Below are 14,867 nucleotides of genomic sequence, written 5' to 3' on the forward strand. Positions count from 1 at the left end.
ATTTCTTAAAATTAGAAATGGGAATTAATTTTACTCCAGTAAATGCAGTAAGTTGGGAGAATATTTTGCTCTTCAATTATGCATTAGCTTTTCATAGAACTTAGTCTCTGAAATAGCACCTACCTTACTGTTATTAGCCATGTTGATCAAGACATTTACCTATCACGTCTATTATTCGCTGACAATCTTGCAGTAATGGTATATGTGATTCAAATTCTGAGGTTTGAACCTTCATTTTGGTAAGAATCTCTTTAGGAATTACTAATAGCTCCTAAAATGGAAGGAAAATAAAATGCCACAGAAAACTCCTGTAGTTTGGCTGTACTAATTATTTTTTACTTTTCATTTCTATACCAGTTAGCTATGGAGTTATTAAATTTTCTTTTTGAAATTAAGATAGAAAGAATTAATTGAATCTGCTCCTAGAAAAGCATCAAATATAAGTATTCGATTCTAATCGTTTTAGGATTTTATCTTTGTGCAACAGGTAAGTTCATCAACATTTGAAACCTTACATTCTCCTAAGTTCTGTAGGAAGAAAAATAGTTTTAAAAAATATGGGTGACTCTTCCTTGAATAAAATAGGTGCTTCTGTTCTATCTCTTACCAGTGATACACTACATGTAGTCACAGAAAACTGAGTGAATGATGAAAAATATCTGGGCATTTTTTCCTCTTAGTTCATTAATGAAAAGCTTCTGAGTCTTCACATATCATAGTAAAAACTGGGGATTTAAAGATGATTGCTTGAGTTAAACTTCTGCAGTTATCCCAGTTACGGATTCCCATATCCTCTCTTTGCCTCATTCCATTTGCCTTTGGCAACTGACAAATGAGCAGAAGAAACTAAATCTACCCACTTCAATCACTCTTAGTGTCCCAAATATATTAGTTAAAATGCAAATTAAAAAAAGATTTTTGGAAAAAAAAAAAAGGTATAGTAGCATGTGACAGAAACCCAGATATAGACATCAGTGAAGCCGCTGTCCTTTGGCAGTAAATGCAGAGTAAAAACCTATGCCAGCTTCAAGATAAGCTTCAAGAATATTGTTGGCACTTTATCTTTCAATTGCAAGCTGCTTTAAATCATTTTAGAAACAAGGAGGACACAGATAATGACATTATGATGTTGATATTATGTATATCTAGTTCTAACTAGTAATATTTCATTTTCATATTACACATAAAATATCAAATTCTGCTGCCACTTGAAAAATATTATTTTTAGGTAGTTCAGATTATATGTGTTTACTGAGAGCATATGAGCATTCAATCTTGTTTATTAAAATTAATACATCTCGCTTCTGGAATAAATTTTTTATTTGCTTTTTAAAGCATGTAATCCAATAGCAAGAATTAAAATAAAAGTTTTCATTTTATTGTCAAATAAGATAGTCTGTTTAAAACTGTTAGACATTTAGTCTATTAATAACTTCTCTTATGCTGAAGCATCAATTATAATCCTGCTTTTAAAACTAACTGAGAAAATATTGTTTAAAGTACAGAATAAGTTACATTAAAGAATATCATCCCATACATTACAGATTGCATATAAATTAGGAAGCAGTCATTTGAAATACTTCTAATATATCTTTAACTCTTTTTTATTTTCCCTTTTGAAACTGTGCATGTCTGGAGAGCTGGCAGAAGCCAATTGTGCAGATTGAGAGAGCCTAAGGATGCCCTGCTACTCTCTCTCAGCTTTTGCATAGCTTCTACCCCCTTCAGAGGCACAATTCAATAAGCACTGCTGTTTTGAAACAGTGCCATTTAATGAACTACTTAGAAACCCTTTCCTATTGCTTGTTTTTATCTCTGTTTCTCTCTTAACCATCACACTCCCATTGTGAGATAAAAGTGAAATATGTTCAATAGCTGCAGCTGAAAGAAAGGCTTTGCCAAGTGGGTTCTGGATGTGCTCTCGGTACTTTTAGAAGGTTTGGATGGAGAGGCTGTAACCTGATCAACAGTAAACACCATCTAGGTCTCAGTTTTGCTGCTGCCGCTGGCACTAAGATATTGATTCGCTACTTCCATGTCTCTTTGATGTTGCCTTAGAGCATTAATGCAGTAAAAAAAAAAAAAAATATTGACAGATTTTACCAGACATACAATGTAAGGTGTTACACTTGGTGGCAAGTGTAGAAATGGAATTTTCTTTTTATTTAGTATTGGAAAGTAACCTGTCCTCGAATACTATATGATTGTTTTAGATCACTGTTCAAATGTTATGGGTGTGAGAATCTTTATAAATTCTGTAATTTGTATAGGATTAACCCTTTCCTAGTAAGAAGTTGAATTCCTCAAAACCCCTGGACTCTAAGATTAGATATTTCCATTCTTTATTTAAAAAATTTAGGAGAAATATTACTGCCATAAGTGCTTCTATAGCCTTTAAAAGAAATTCCACTCCATTAGGGATAGGAGCTCCTGAAAAGTTTGAATTATATATGAGCTCTCTTGTCTGGAGTTCATCTTACACAGTAGCTCATTTCTGTTGAAATCCATTAGTATTTTTGGCTTGTTTACGTTAATGAAATTCTTTTTTACTGCCTCTCTCATACATTTTATGGCCAAGGACACACCTATAATTTTATATTTCTTGGAAAATATTTTGTCAGAAGAGCATGAGTATTTATTTATGAACTACTTTTCACAGATGGGTTAAATCTTAACTGATGTGCCCTTACTCTCAAAATGCATTAACTCAAGAACATGTCACAACCTTTGTTAATCAAAATTGCTCGAGCTGTCATCTTGTAAAACAGAAGTAAATGTCGTTCTTTTATTAAAACAAAATACTTATAAGATTTAAGTCTTTAAATCATCTTGAAGACTAAGTTGTGCAATACAAACAAACTCAGATATTTAAAAACACTAATTGGCCTCTATCATGTCTTGACTGGAATTTGTACACTGTTAAATATTCAGTTGCTAATCTAGTTGGCACACGCTTAAAAAGATCCCTCTGAAAGAGCATGGGTTTTGACTTCCTTCTCGTTCTATGAAATATTTAGTTCAATAGAAAGTTTGGCTTCTAGAGGCATTTTTGAAAGAGGTCACATGACTTCCAGCTCTATATCACAACTGTTTGTCCATCATTCCAATCATAAGCAAGTTTTCTAAATTACTGTTTGATTATGCAATTCAAATTTGCGGACTTTTCACCCCAAAGTGGTTCAATATTTACCAATGTCTTCCTCTTTACATAGAGATAACATGCTTTAAGCACTTGAATTATATTTGAATTGCTTTATAAAAGAAAAAAAAATTAAATAGCAACAAATAATAAGTTATCGCCCAGCACTATGATAGGAACATGTGAGTTGTAAATACTGAAGAGAAAATAAATATAATCAGCTGCATCTCTGGAATCCTCAAAATGGAACTATATCATAATCACTTAGGTTTTTAGTTTTTTATTTGAAGTCTCTTATTAAGAGTTATTTCAGAAATTTTCTGGAGAGTAAAATTTTGGAGATGTCATTCGGGGCCCTATGGAGCTAGATACCAGTAGACAAAGTAATAGAAATTGTTTCTTAACTGTGTTTCTTTATTTGTTTTTAGCTAAGATTATATACTATCACCATCTGACTAACTTTTAAAAACTAACATGCTGAGAAAATTCTCTGACTTTGAAAACATCATGTTCTTCTTCAACCAGGAAAATAGGCTTATCACCAGTTAACTTAAACTTATAATTCATGATTGCATAGAACTGGGGGTAGTCATTTTGAGATGTTCAACCATAGCAATGAATAGAGGAAATTAATATAGTTGACATTCCAAATGTGGAATGAACTACTCTATTTGGTAGCCAAAAAGTCAACAGTGATTTCCTGAGAGGCAATTTTGTTTTCTTATTTGACAAAGAGAATAATAGATATATAGAGATAATGGTATAAAGATGTGTCTCATATAATTTTACAAATCACAATTATATAATCATAAATAGAACAACTTTAGAAATCATGTGAAGAATGAGCTCTGATTCATTCTCAGTCAAAATAATTCTTCTCCAACACTCTTATTTTTTAAGAACATAAGAACACCCTGGTGTAAACCTAATGAACTTATATTCTATGCTCTTGAAGAAATGATCAATAAATGTTACCTGGAGAGCTTCATTAGTTTTCTTTCATTGTTTTGAGGTTGTTTTTATGTATGTGACCACTGTGGACTATTTTGTTTTGGCAATATTCATAACACAAAGCACGCACTAATTTTTAATCATCTGGGAGACATCAGGAACTGGACACCTGACACTTGCTGCACAGTTTAAATTCAGTTGTTTTAAACTATTTACATCATCTTTTTACAAGGAAAAATTCTAAAATTTCTAATGAAGGAAAATTCTAAAATTGTATAATTGTGGAATATAAAGTTGAGCCATACAATGAAGAAATATGGAGTTTAATAATACATACACAACTAGCTAAATGTAAAATAATGAAGATAAAAGGGTAAAAACAGTTTAAATTTTGATGCAAATCAGAGATTTCCCAAACCATAGACATATATCTGTTTACAATAAAGTAGAATTCATTATGAGGAAAAATAAAGTTCCTGAACAGTGACATATAACATGTTATTTCTTCTACAAAAGGTTGAAATTGACCAGTTTAATCAAGTAAATAAATTCTTCAAATTCAATGATCTAAAAAGTGAATACACATCAATTTTCAAGTGGAAATTTTAATCTAGAAGAAGTTAAAACTTAATATCTGCCTTGTTCTTATAATTTATTAAAAAGTTTAAATTTATAATCAAGAGTTTCATTTTGATCGGTGAAAATATATATTTGAAAATTACATGAGACAAATATCTTAAGGTATATCTAAAGATTACATATGTTTTTGAAAAAGATCAAAATACTAATTAGACAATTATGGAAGGGTGACTTTTCTATCTTTTCATTTAAATAACTAATACCCAGATTTGTGACAAAAATAGCTGGTCGATATTATATTATTCATATATTATTGATCCGAACAACTTAGAGGATTTATAGAGTCTCAAGGATGACTAATTTTTAATACTAATTCTCATTTAAATAACTTAAGTTTTTGGTCTATTAGGGGAGAAACATTTTGTTGCAGATTAAAAACAAGTCCAAGTAATCAGAAATTTAAACCTGTCCTCTTTGGTCTCTTCCAAGACCTTTGTATGGTAAAGAAAAACATGAGCCTCATATTTGAGATATTAAACATATGTTGCAAAATTTTTAACTATTTAATTGGCTCTACTGAAGAGTACTTCATAATTGATACTTTATGAATATATAATTTTTAAAACCTAGACTTTTAAAGTACAATTCATACCCTGTTTAAGTATACAGTTCATATCCCGTTTAGGTATATAGTTCTATGAGTTTTTGCCAATACGTAGTCATATACCCATATTTCCATCACCCCAAATAATTAGCTCATGCCTCCACCGTTTAGACCCTGGGCATAACTAATCTACTTCCTGTCCTTATAAATTTGCCTTTTCCAGAATGTTGTGTAAATGAAAACATGCAATATGTAATCCTTTGTGTCTGGATTCTTTCGTTTAGTTCAATGAATATATCTGAGATATATCTATTTATCAGTAGTTCATTGCCTTTATTCCATAGAAGTATTGTATCATGTGGATGTCCAAGTATGTGTTTTTAGGCCAATACTTATGTTCTATTTCCCAAACAGGTCCTGAATATAAAATATTACTTTGAGAAAATAATATGATACTAGAAAGGGTTTTTTTTTTCTTTTCACATTGTATATATTACAGTGTTTAGAAATAGAAAATTGCATATGTCTATCCTCTAAACACAGGAACATCACTACTTTTGTAGAAAAGCTGTATAATAAGTAGAAAGTGCACAAGCTTTCTAATCAACATCAAAATCCTCTTTGAGTATGCTTAACTTTGAGTCTACCAGAGATGACTTGGCTCTGCTGCTGCCAGTGAAACAAGTAATCTAATTATGGAGAAGCTGATTCAGCACAGATAACTCCAGAAAAGACTGTCCGAGACCTTTCTGTGCCCTTGCAGGCATCATAAGTAAGATTTCTTGGCTCAGGTCTAGGTGTTTCTTTCCAGTACCAGGGCTTCTGATACACTCCTTTGGCATTACTCCATTTTTCAGGCTTGTTAAAGTCTCCGATTTGAAAATATTTTTTTAACTTCTTACTGTGTTTACACCTGAACTGTTAAACACAACTACCACTTAAATATCGTTAAAGAAACAGTGATTTATAATGACCAATTTATACCAGGAAAACCCTGAAAAACACTACTGATCACTGCCAAGTTTGACTCTCCCTGTAGAGCCTATTGTGGGAATTACCAAGCTGAGGACTGCAGACTGAATAAAATGCTCCAGCTATATCATCCATAGCTAAAGTGATCCATTTACCTAGTTCAGCTCTAGGCCAATGTCTCTTATGTTTAAATGCATAGGACAAACATAAATCTTCCTCCCATAACAATCTAACAATTTAGAAGAAGGATTTTCTTAACTACTTATAACATTAATTTTACTATTTATTAGACTTTGGAAGGGATTGAACTTAACCTGCTAAGAGTATTTTTACATTGTAGTGAATTACCATAAATATTTATTTATGCTATAGATATTAGAGCATATTTCTCACTTAACTTGTGCCCCACACCACCAAAGATATAACATTGTTTAATTTTAGATTAATCCCGAAAGGCAAGTTACCATTAAATGAAACAATTATTTAAATTATGGAATTGATACAATCAGTTTATGATAAGAGAAAAAAATTTAGAATTTTTCACTAGGTTGTTGCCTATAAATTGATAAATTGATAAATCTTGTAATCCCTTTAAGTCCAAGAAAGAAAAGATAAAGATTTTAATAGGCTCTTCCATACTCTGCTATCTTTTAAATGTAATATTTACTCTCCTTACCTATGTGGAGTTTGATCAATTATATAATGAAGTCACTGTAATCAATTAACAATTGGATAAATTTAAATTTAAAAAATATTTTTTTTAAAAAATAGAACAAAGAATCATCAGATTTGCATGAAATCACAAAAGACCCTAAATAGCCAAAACAATCTGAGAAAAAAGAACAAGGCCAGAGGTATCACACTGCCTGACTTCAAATTATACTACAAATTGACAATAACAAAAAGAGTATGATATTAGCAGAAAAACAGACACACAGATCAATGGAACAGAATTGAGAGCCAAAAAAATAAACTCCCATGAATAGGAACAAATAATATCAATAAAGCCAAAAACACAATGGAGGAGGAAAAAAGCCTCTTCAATAAATGGTACTGGGAAAAGTGGAAAGCCACAAGTAAAAGAATGAAACTAGATTGCTATCTGCCACCATATACAAAAATTAACTCAAAATGGAACAAAGACCAGGATATAAGACCTGAAACAATAAATTGGATAGAAGAAAACATAAGTACTCAATTCATGGACCTTGGATTTAGAGAGGATTTTATGAATTTGACCTCAAAGGCAAGGGAAGCAAAAGCAAAAATAGATGAATGGGACTATATCAAACTAAAAAGTTTATGCATAGCAGAAGAAATCATCAAAAGAGAGGCATCCAACTGAATGGGAGATATTTGCAAACAATGTTTCCCACAAAGGACTGATATACAAATATTCAAAGAACCGACACAACTCAACGACAACAACAAAAACAATCCAGTTAAAAAATGAGCAGAGGACCTGAACAGACACTTCTCCCAAGAAGAAATACAAATGATCAACAGACATATGAAAAGATGCTCAATTTTACTAGCTATTAAAGAGTCGCAAATCAAGACCACGATGAGATATCATCTCACACCTGTTAGAATGGCTATTATCAACAGGACAAATAATAAGTGTTGGAGAGGTTGTGAGGAAAAAAGGAACCCTCATACATTGCTAGTAGGAATGTAAATTGGTACAGCCACTATGAAAAATAGAGGTTTCTCAAATTCTTAAGAGTAGAGTTACCATATGATCCAGCAATCTCTTTTCTGGGAATCTACTTGAAAATTTTAAAAACATTTATTTATAAAGATACATGTACCCTTATGTTCATTGAAACATATTTATGGTAGTCAAGACATGGAAACAACTAAAGTGCTCTTCTATAGATGATTGGATAAAGATGTGGTACATATATACAATGGAATATTACTCAGCCATAAGAAAAGATGAAATATTGTCATTTGTAACAACTTGCATGAATCTTGATATTATCATGCTCAGCAAAATAAATCATATGGAAAATGTTGAGAACCATATAATTTCACTCATATGGGATATAAAACTGAAAATAACAAATTAATAAGACAAGCAAAAACTCATAGACACTGACAACAGTTTAGTGATTACCAGAGGGAAAGGGAGAAGGGGGGAGTTAGATAAGAGTAAAGGGGGTAAAAAGTATGGTAATAGAAGGAAATTTAACTTTGGCGAAAACATAATGCAATATACATATACATATTATTGAATCGTACACTTGAAACCTGTATAATTTTATTAACCAATGTCACTCAAATAAAAAAAAATTTTAAATAAAAAATAATGGGGAAACTAATGAGTACTATTCATTAGTGTGTTTTCAGTGAATACTACAGAAATAAAAAAATTCACAAAAAATACCCAGAAATACTTTGAAAAATTACTGAGTCAAGGCCAACCCAGAAACATAAAACGGATTTTATATTTCCATTGTTCCATTTATCACTGAGTAAATTGTCGAGGATGCAATTAGCTGTCCTCTACTGTTTCTCTTCTAAAGGCACCCCTATCTTTTATTATGTCCACTATTTTCCCAATAAATTCATTTAAGAAGTTAAAAGTAATTTAGCTATAATAAAACTTGACTTAATCAGAGTTATCTATGGAAAACTGGATATTGTTGCTATCAGTTTTATAACCTACATATAATATCACTTAGCATGATAATCAATGGCATTTTTTAAAAGTAGCAAAATACACACAAGTATAAATGTTATGTTAAATATATGAGTTAATTTAGGGAATAAAATGACATCATATTTTTAGAAGATTTCTTGAAGAAGAGATAAAAAGAGCAATAATTTCAAAAGTAGTAGTTAATTTTGTGTTTTTAATATATAAAAAATAAAATAACATATACTACAGCACCTTTTCAAAGACACGAAATCAGGTAAAGTGTAAAGTTTAGAAAGTATTTCACAAATTTAAAATAAAACTGGTTAAGAAAAAGTTACATATGAATATTTTTATTTAAATATTCAAGTTCATAATTGATATTGGTTGAGTTTATTATGAAATTACTCAGTGTTTATATTGTCAAGAAGATTGGATATTTTATTTATATATTTACTGAGGAGTTGCTTATATAAGCATATGTAACTAGAGAAATTTTTCAAAGAAGAGATAATGTTGTCTTGAAAATGATGTTTATTCAGCATATTTGCATCAAGCGTTTAACAAGTACCTGGCAGAATGAAGAGCAGAGATATGTGAATTTAGGAATAACTAAGGCTTCCATACATATACTAAGAAAGAAATCAATGAGAAAACATAGTTGATATCCACAGGAATATGTATATGCTAAAAAATTTCAAAAACTACTTGGATAATACATAGAGCACATCAACAATATTGATATGTCATGCAATATGCTTTAAATATAATAGCAAGACTTTATGTATACAAAAATTTTACATAGGCATTTTGGCCATAGTAGTTTATTAATTATTTGTACAACATTGTATTGTTTAAAGTAAAGCAAGGTTATTACATTGTTTATTTTTTCTCTATCAAGTCTATTAAAATATTATAAATACCGTTAACTACTTTGTTAGTCATTGTCTTCATTTTATGTATTAAAAGCACAGAATAATGAATGGCATTTATTAGGGAAAATGTCAGTCTGAATTAGTGAAGTATCGGCATTATTGATTTAATTCAATTTTTTTAAAAAAAATTGCCTCAAAGTAAGGCAATAACATGAACTGATTTTTTGTTATCCAATATCTGTTCTGTAAAATATTGAGAGGTATTTCTTTAAAACAATTAATTTCAGGATTTTTCTTCTAAAATTTATTTTAAATTTATGATAAATATTATCATGGACTTAAAATAAAACCCAGATCTTGGTTTCTAAAAGATTCTCCAAATAAAAGGCACTAGAGTTCCCTGGAGAAATGCTTATTCTGAAACTAAGACAGAAAAATTACAAAGATGAACCTGGAACATCTTGTAATGACAAAAAGTAATACAATTATTAAACATAAACATACACAGCAATAATGTTAAAGGACATGAAACACATCAACTAACTGAAAGATCTCCCAGTAGCCAAAACTAGAATATGAGCAGCAAAATGAAGTAGTATTGGATTATAACCCAAAGTATAAAATAAATGTTATGATTCTCTACTGATATAAAGAAATTATTTAATAAATAGATTCTAAATTCCAATTTCCTGTCATAGATAAAAAATAAATTCCAACAAAAATATTTGAATGCAAAAGCAATAAAACCATTGGAAGAAAATATATGTAATTTTAAAAAGTACTTGGGTAGGAAACATCTTCAAAAACATAAACATATCTCAAAAATAATTTAAAAATATTTATATAAAAATGAAAAACTACTGACAGATGAAAGATATAAAACTCTAAGTAAAGAGATAAGCAACAATTTTATGACGTATAAAATAGGCAAATAATTAAGAGCTCCAATATAAAAATGACAGCTGCGAAAGTAAACAAAGGGCATGTTAAGTCAGTGTTCAGCCTCTTCATTAGTCAAAAAAAAAAAAAGAATTTTACAACAGTATATAAAATCATTTTAGTCCATCAGATGCACACACACACACATACACACATAATGAGAATAGGATGTAATGCATTGGCTATTTGCATATACTGCATCAATTAATGCTGTCTTCTGAAAGTGCAATTTGACAGAATTGGTTATAATTTTAAATGGACACATCCTTCTGAACCAAATAAACCTTTTCTAGGAATTTACCTAACGAAATATTGTATTGTAACTTGATGGTACAGCCTCAGGAATAGTCAGTACATCATTCCTTACAACCAAAAAAAAAAAAAAGAAATTAAAAAAAAAATGGTACCTATGAGTCCATCAATGGTAATAGAATAGAGTACATAATGGAAGACCTCCTTTATTTTGTAGCTCTTAAAGTATGGTGTATATTTATATAACTTGGAAAAAATTATTAAGTGAAAAAAATGTTTCAGAAAAACTATTTTAACCCTAAGAAACCAAATTGTTAAGAATGGGTATCTTTGTGGAGAGAGGTAAAAGTATGGAGGTGAACAGTTTACAAAGAACATTTTTTTTTTACAAAGTTCACTTTTGAATCTCCTATTACTTTTTCAGATCTGGAAATTGTTTTTATTGAATATGCAACTAATAAGGCAATGACATAAAGCATGAATTATTTTGTACTTTCATAACTGGTTCTCTTTTGTCTAAATAATAATATAAGGATAAATGATTAAGTTGTAGATAATGAATTATTATTTTTAATAATATAATTTAGATGAGCATAAGAAAGATATCATCTTATATGGTATTTCTCTTTCTGATAAAGAAAATCATAGATTGTGCCTGTCAGTTATATTCAGGAGGCAAAATACAACTTAGAATAAATAATGACACTAAATTATTTTGTTAATCAACATTTATTCAGAAAACATTTTCATTTCTAATATTGACACTCTAGTTTCTAAAAGTATATTTAAAATTACTTGAATATTTTGGTCATTTTAATTAAAACCACTTCTACCCATAGCACAATCCTTTATTAACCTATGTCAATTTTTATAAGAATCACATACCCAAACAAATAATATTTACATACATATTAAAATAATTTTGTCACTCTAGGCCTAGATAATGACTTAAGTCTTTCCTATCTTAAATGTGCCATGAAAAAATATTAAATTTTGGTGCTAATTACCTTGAATTATTCTCGTATATTAACTGGTATTATGAAAAGCTTAAAGAACCTAGAAATGGGCAGAGGGTATCAACCTGGAACGCCCTTTACCCCTCATAGCTCATGCACCCAGCATAGCTCACTGTTGAGTTTATCTTTAAGCATTATGAAAATCCAAAGAAACAACCTTACATTAAAGATTAAATTTTAATGAATTATAAAAGTAATTCTACCTACTAAACTAGCGAAAACCAATATAATGAGTATAGAATTCTCCCAAATAGACTCTGGGGAAAAAACAGAAGCATCTATCAGTCACTCATCTGCTATTAAAGTCTATGCTTTTCTACATTCAAGAGTCTTCCTGAAGTTTTTAAATATAAATGTACATGTATGATATAATTTATCCATCATTACTATAGAGCTTTTTCAATATATTGCAATGAAGTAAGCAAATAATAAATATACATGGATTGAGAAAACACGTAAAAAACATGTTACACCCGTCATGCTTTATATTTTAATTTACTGATGCTTCTGAGGTATCGGTAGTGACCAAGAAAAAAAATAAATACTAAATTAAAAACATCCATTGAAATTAAAAACATTATGACAAAGACTAATAGATTACATTCCTGTTTGATGCACTTACATCATATTTAGCTTGGTAATTTTAGCAAGGGACGTTGAATCAATAACTAAGTGATCTCAGCTTTGTCAACATACAATCTTATCTTACATCATCTATAAAACATTTATCATCAACAATTTATAATATGTATGTTTGAATATGAAAGGTTTCAGTACAATATCTATTGAAATGATAAACAGTTATTAGTTTATATATCTCTGTTAAGTAATGTTAAAAGTACAATCCTAAACAGATGCTGCAGAATAATTCAACACCATATTCAGACTACATTACTTTATCATGTTTTTGGCAGTCACAATACTAGAGTAAATTGAATTCAAGGGAAGTCACCACACATCTATCCAAACTTTTTTTTTTAATTGAAATAAATTAATGATTTTTTTCTTGGGAAAAAAAAGTAGAGAAAAAATAGTAATAAGCAGAAACACTGTATTCTTTAATGTTCTTAAAAAATTCTGATTCTAATTTAGATTCTGGTACTACTCTTAAACATATACTGATTCTAATTTAAACATTACCTATATTAAAAATATATACATTACCCCCAAATTTTAAATGCAATATTATTCCATTGGTTTATATTATCATTCTAATGATGTATGTTATCACCTTTAATTTTTTCAATTAATTATCAATGCTTTTTAATAATTTTTCTATGACTTATTATCCTCCAAACTAGTAATAAATGTTATACACTTGCAAATTTTCCTAAATGTTTATTTTTTACCTTTTTCACCTTTTTATTAGAGTATTACAATATTTATTTCTTCATTTATAGTAAAAGAATGCTATTTATTTATAAATTTATTTCTAATGTAAATGTATTCTATAATTTGGGTAAAATTAATATTTTTACTCCTGGTATACAAACAAGGCAAAACAGGCAAGGCTTTAGTTCTCATTAATGTTGCTATTTCTAGAAAAAAGAAGATTAGATGGAAACTTTAAAAAAAAGTATATTTCCAAGAAGGTTGAAAAAAAAAATGTTAGCTAGGATAACCAGATGAAAAAAAAAAAAGTAGAGGGCTGGGTTTGTGATATAACTAGAGCTCTAATATTACATGATATATTGGGGAATTGATCTAAAGCTACGTAAGTAAGAGTGTGACATACTTTTCAAAGAAGTAGAATTTATTAAATATCCTGTACCTGAGTTAATTCTACCTCTTTGGAAAGTGTTTTTACCTGAGTTAATTCTACCATTTAAGACTTAAGGGCCATCAATGTGGTCTAATAAAGACTATACCCTCATTCATCTGTGCTCTCCCAACCTACACCCATACCCATCAGTGTTCAACAGGTGATTTTCAACCTCAGAGCAGAGAAAATGCAGAAAGTCACACCTTTAATAATTAAAAATGAAAAAAAGTATCATTGCATGAATTATCAAGAACTCAAACCAGATTATGTATCATAGAACTAAGAGATTTCTCATAACTTTCAGCTATAGAACAACTACATAAAGATCTGTTTTTTAATGCTATATACAAAATGAAAAACATAGAAAAAGATATAAAACCAAAAACTAACAAATTCTAGTGTAAAAAATGCATTAGAAACACTAAGGAAAAGAGAGAACTATACAGAATATTATATAAAAATACAAGGAAATACATGATATGAAATAGAGGTTAGGATATAGAGAATTATATAATGGCAAAGCAGAGCAGGATAAAGAATAAATTAGAAAGACAAACAGGAGATTCCAGAACTATGTGGTAGTAATTCTAAACATTGTTTTTATAAGCAATACTAATACTACCAAGAATAACAATAATACAATAATAATAATGACAATGATAATATAGCCTTGACTAATTTTAGGGTAAAATAGGGTTAAAGTAAAATGTTGAACAAATATAACATGTAAATGGGTGATGAGAATTAAAGAGGGCTAAAGTCTTTATTTTGACTGGAAGACAGATTAATTTTTTTTTAATTGTGCATGGTCCAATGTCAATGATATACACTAAAAAATGAGAAATTAAGTGTATGACTTCTAAACCAGGGAAGATGGGTGGGTGGAAAATATTTAATACTAATTTAAATTTTAAAAAATCTTCAACATATAAAATAAAGGAGGTAAGAAGATAAAAGTATAAACAAGTGAGATAAGTATAATACAAAAGGTAAGTTAGTAAAGAGTTCAAGTCTACTGACAATCACTGTAAATATAAATGGAGTAAAACTTTTAGTTTACTGTAATATGAAATTCTGAGAGTATATAGAATTTTTAAAGCAATGAAATCCAACTATATTTTATATACGTAAGATACA

Source organism: Rousettus aegyptiacus, unplaced genomic scaffold (genome assembly GCF_014176215.1).
Source record: "Rousettus aegyptiacus isolate mRouAeg1 unplaced genomic scaffold, mRouAeg1.p scaffold_m13_p_8, whole genome shotgun sequence".
NCBI lineage: Eukaryota > Metazoa > Chordata > Mammalia > Chiroptera > Pteropodidae > Rousettus > Rousettus aegyptiacus.